At 39.5% G+C, this 5,532-nt stretch overlaps 1 long non-coding RNA gene across 1 annotated transcript; it reads left to right on the top strand.

The window, feature by feature from the left end:
- Nucleotides 1-3,565: 3,565 nt before the first annotated feature.
- LOC116353430 (uncharacterized) lies at nucleotides 3,566-4,579 on the top strand. Its single transcript, XR_004202907.1, has 4 exons — nucleotides 3,566-3,607; nucleotides 3,707-3,770; nucleotides 3,883-3,949; nucleotides 4,096-4,579. It is a non-coding gene; the product is annotated as an uncharacterized LOC116353430 (long non-coding RNA).
- The last annotated feature ends 953 nt before the right edge of the window (nucleotides 4,580-5,532 follow it).

The following is a 5,532-nucleotide window of genomic DNA, read 5'->3' as shown; positions in this document are numbered from 1 at the left end:
AAACTGACTCGGAACCGGTGCCCCCTGTATATAGCCTCATTATTGTTACTCTTATTGTGTTACTTTTTATTATTATTTTTATTTTAGTCTACTTGGTAAATATTTGAACTATACTGTTAGTTAAGGGCTTTTATAATTTCACTGTAAAGTCTACACTTTCATTCGTCGCATGTGACAAATAAAGTTTGATTTGATTGATATACGTGCATTTAGAAAGTATTCACGCCCTTTGACCTTTTCCACATTTTGTGTTACAGCCTAAATTAAAAATGTATTCAATTGAGATTTCACTGATCTATACACAATACACAGTATTATGTTTAATAAAAAATGAAAGCGAAATGTCTTGAATCAATAAATATTCAACACTTTTCAGAAAGTGAAAGCAGCTCTGGATATACCTCTTATGGGCAACAAGAACATAAAATAGCAAAAATAATCACAATCTTTCTGCTAGTACACAAGAGAACCCCGTCGTTGTGCTGCTGGCCCATCGGGCACCTGTCGCGGAACGGGGCGAGGTTGTCCCAACCTGGCCCTGCCCCGCGCGCTGCGATCACACGTCGAATGCCGCCAATTTATAACGTCCCTGAGGGAAAGACCGCAGACAGTTATCTATATTTTAAATGTTATGATAATTTATTTCACGATAAAAAGGTCGTTTTCTCTCTCTTTTTGGAAGGAGAAATCAAAGTATTCAAAATGAGCGTGTATGTAGGTTAGTGATAATAACTAGCTAGTGATATATATATATATTTTTTAGAAGTGTACTTGGTGTCCAACTTGTTAAGAAGTTAGCTAGCTAGCTAACTACTGTAGATAGATACTATAGATATCTATTGAATGTGGAGTAGCTACTGTAGCTAACTTCCTAGCCTTTTCCCTCCCAGCTAACGTTAGCTATGGTTATTTCTCAATAGCACTTGTTTGTTTATTACAGGTTCATCTTTTAATGTTGAGGATGTCCTTAGACCTTCTACGAAAGAGGGTAATGTTAGGCAAACATACAAAATGTTTGACTTTGCTAGATATATCTCATCAAAAATGTTTTCAAATATTTGCCTTGAGAATAATTGTCCTAAGAAGTCAAGCTGATATATTTTTCAGGTGGGCATGAAGATGTCGAGCCCAAAGTTGAGCAGCTGATGAATAAACTTAAAAGGCTGCAACAAGGTAGCTATATTAACCCCTTCCACACTACAATGAATTAAATATGCCTAATGGAAGAGCAAGGTGATTAGGGTTTAAAATATACATGATAAATGAAGAACTCAGGCTAATAACAAAAATTTGATTCAGTATTTTTTGTCATAATTGATCTAGCTGAAGATAGCATCCTGCAAGCCATAATGGTTTTGTGTCAGTAAGTGTGGTTATGCATACAGTGGTGTGGATGTATGTGTTTTTGGTTTTTTCCTCTCAGGTAAGAGAGCTATAGAGGAGGAGGTGAAAGAGGCCCAGTCACTCAGAGACTCTCTGCAGGAAGAACTCGATGCCCGTAAGAAACCCTGAAGAAATCTGGTTTTGCTCTCATACTAAGTAATATTAGCTACATCCTTTGTTATTCTTCCCTTCCCACTGGATACAGACGTCAATTCAACATCTATTCAACATGGATTCCACTTAATTTAATTGAAATGATGTGGAAACAATGTTGATTCAACCAGTGTGTGCCTAGTGGGTTGCTTCCTTTGGGTAATCACTAATCCAATATGACTAGATTGGGGGGAAATGATCTCCTGCTTTCAGCCATCCAACCATCTCAGATCAGAGATAAGCCTACTTCGAAGACAGGCTTCTTGTTTAAAGTATTGGAACAGTTTAGAAAAATATAAGTGATGCTTAGTAGTTTTGGTTTTCTAGTAGTCCTGAAGTGTACAAATTGATGACACCAGCATCACTTGTTCTTCCCCCAGTACAGACGGAAGCTTACCAACTGGAGGGAGTCCACAAAGAGAAAGAAGGTGACACACAGAACACTCACTTTTACGTTAAGGCCATACACATTTTATTCAACGTTTAACAGATGCCCCTCACATTTCTCAAAAATAAAAACGGAAAAGTTTAAAGATTATCGCCAAAAGTAATGTCCTCAACCTTCCACTAAAGAGATACACAACTTCCTAATTTGTATGGCCTTAGCACAGCTTATAATGAGGCTAACATCGCTAGAAAAGGTTGCTAGGCGTTGTATTATTAAGTTGTTATAGTATTTTACAAGGTTGTCCACTTATTTTTATAGTTTTTTTTTCTCTTCGCTTTTGTTAAAAAGTAAGATACTTTTATATTTATGTCATGAGAAAAGTAGCCATTCTGGAAATACTGAGAGATTCCTGCCATGACATCATGGCAACAGAATGACGATGGCTTAGAATAGAGTAAGCCTTTAGTGGAGACGTTTGTCTTATTTGACTTTCAGGGTTCGTTATATTACACACTGACTCATCTCAATGGTATGCTGATGTTAGAGCTGATGATTGTGGTCAGTCTCAAATATCTGATCCCATTTATCAGTCAGTCATTCTTAATTTTCTAGTTACCGAATATTACAACACATGAATGAACCTACTACCAAAATCAGTAGACCTTATTCCCTTCTATGCCTGAAATCCATAGTGCTCTCAAAGGTAATACGTTTACAGTTGTTTTTGTCAATTTAAAACAGATGATGATGTTTTTATCCCAGAGTCGTGCATGGTGCTGCAGTTCCAATGTGAAGAGATGGAACAGGACTCTACCAGGTGAGCAGTTACACCTGCCTGGTATACACCTTCCCATCTCTCCAGTCTCCACCCACCTTGTTATGGTCAAGTAGCCAGCTTCCAGACCAGATCCCTTCTTCAGATCAAACACTAGATGGCAGCATATCTTCATGTTTATGCAGGCCTAGAGCGGACATGATCTCTAATCAGAGTCAGTTTAAGATGAAATCATATACAACGGGAAAGACTTGAAAACAGAACAATGGATTTATTGGCATCATGGACTAACATACCGAACCGAACCTGTGACGTGAGGAGTTATTCAGCAACATCTGGTGTTTGGTTCAACTCTACACATCTGCAGGTGGAAACTTTGACTCTAAAAATCCTGACAAAACAGGATGAAGACACGGCATATGTCAGAAAGCTGCTGCTGGTAAAGAAATGAACTCTGATTTATTTGAACGCTCAATTCTGTAGAACCTGACAAAGACAGTGGTCTAAGGCACCGCATCTCAGTGCGAGAGGCGTCACTACAGTCCCTGGTTCGAATCCAGGCTGTATCACATCCGGCCATGATTGGGAGTCCCATAGGGCAGCGCACATTTGCCGGAGTAAGCTATCTTTGTAAATAAGAATTTGTTCTTAACTGACTTGCCTAGTTAAATAAAGGTTAAATGTAAATTTATAAGAAACGTCGGTCTGTGCGTCTCAATAAATCACAGTGGCAGGAAGCATATCACAGTGGCCGACATTCCTCATCTCCTGTCCAGCACCTGAACAAGTTAAGTGTGTATGTGTCCTTGTTCACAGGCAGCAGCAGCTTAACAGGAAGAGTGAGGACCTGATAGAACAGTACAGATGTGTCAGATCCAGGAGACTAAGCTCAAACACAGGAAACACCGGTAACTATGTAGCGGTGCAGGGGGAACAGTCAGAATGGGGGCTTGAACCAATAACCATTAGAGAGATCAGATGTAATTGTGTGTTTTTTTTTCTGACAGGATGAAGTTTGAAAACCAGCTCCAGCAGCTGATAGAGCTGCATAAGAACCTGCACTCTGTCTTTGTGAGTTTGTCTGCTTGTACCTGTGAGAAATCTGAAAGATTTCAGAGAAGCTTCTTCCATGTTTCTTTCACATATCCAGTCTTTCCAGATCTGTGTTGTGTCTTCCATCCAGAGCCCAGACAGACTGCCTGCTGAAATAGAGAGCGTTGAAAACGCCAAGTCTCAGCTGCTGAAGGCTGGTAAGAAACTCCGATGACTTTAAACACAATAGACTTTAACATGGGATATTAGCACCATCGGGTGTGCAACTGTGATATATCTATGTCTGTTTGGTGTGTGTTGTGTGTGTGTGTGTGTGTGTGGGGGGGGGGGGGGGGGGGTATAGAACAGCTGAAGTTGTCTCAGCTCTGCCATCTAGAGGAGGCGCTGGATGAGGCCAGGAGGCAGACTTCGACTGACACAGCAGACAAACACACAGACTGAACCCTGGAACTGTACACTGTAAAAACGACCACTGTGTACAATTACAGATATTACCATGGCTCATAGTTAGAGAGGGTTCCGTGGGTAGAAGCAAAGTTGTGAATGTTTTGTGATTGTTCTTCTTCCCTTGATGTTGTGTATTGAGGTCCCCTGTTTGATGTTGTGGTTCTGAATCATTTGTACATCATTCTTTATTAATTATTTATTTGCTGCTGAGCAGTCTGCTTTTAAACAGATTAAATACAGTTGTCTATGCTGGTTGAGGGCTACGTGTTTGTGGATTGAGAGTCTCACACGGATAAGAATAAACATCACCAACATGAATGCAACACAGACAGTCACCAGTGGTGTAAAGTACTTAAGTAAAAATACTTTAAAGTACTACTTAAGTAGTTTTTTGTGGTATCTGTACTTTACTTTACTATTTATATTGTTGACAACTTTTACTTTTACTTCACTACATTCCTAAAGAAAATAATGCGCTTTTTATTTCATACATTTTCCCTGACACCCAAAAGTACTCTATACATTTTGAATGCTTAGCTGGACAGGAAAATGGTCCAATTCACACACATCAAGAGAACATCCCTGGTCATCCCTACTGCCTCTGATCTGGTGGACTTACTAAACACAAATGCTTTGTTTGTAAATTATGTTGGAGTTTGTGGCAATCCGTAATTTTTTAAAATTGTGCCGTCTGGTTTGCTTAATTTAAGGATTTTTTCAAATTATTTGTACTTTTACTTTTGATACTTAAATATATTTGAAACCAAATACTTTAAGACTTTTACTCAAGTAGTATTTTACTGGGTGACTTTCACTTTTACTTGAGTCATTTTCTAGTAATATCTTTACTTTTACTCAAGTATGAGAATGTGTAGTACTTTTTCTACCACTGACAGTCACACAGACAGATACATACACACATAAACTCAGCAAAGATAAATCGTAAACATCCAAATAACTTCACAGATTTTCATTGTAAAGGGTTTTTAAACACGGTTTCCCATGCTTGTTCAATGAACCATAAACAATTAATGAACATGCACCTGTGGAACGGTCGTTTAGACACTAACAGCTTACAGACGGTAGGCAATTAAGGTCACAGTTATGAAAACGTAGAACACAAAAGAGGCCTTTCTACTGACTCTGAAAAACACCAAAAGAAAGATGCCTAGGGTCCCTGCTCATCTGCGTGAACGTGCCTTAGGCATGCTGCAGATGCACAATCGAGAGCATCCTGGCGGGCTGTATCACCGCCTGGTATGGCAACTGCTCCGCCCACAACCGTAAGGCTCTCCAGAGGGTAGTGAGGTCTGCACAACGCATCACCGGGGGC

This window comes from Oncorhynchus kisutch, linkage group LG14 (genome assembly GCF_002021735.2).
Source record: "Oncorhynchus kisutch isolate 150728-3 linkage group LG14, Okis_V2, whole genome shotgun sequence".
In the NCBI taxonomy this organism is placed as follows: Eukaryota; Metazoa; Chordata; class Actinopteri; order Salmoniformes; family Salmonidae; genus Oncorhynchus; species Oncorhynchus kisutch.
The sequence above is the reverse complement of the archived record's forward strand: the minus strand, read 5'-3'. Positions and strand labels throughout refer to the sequence as shown.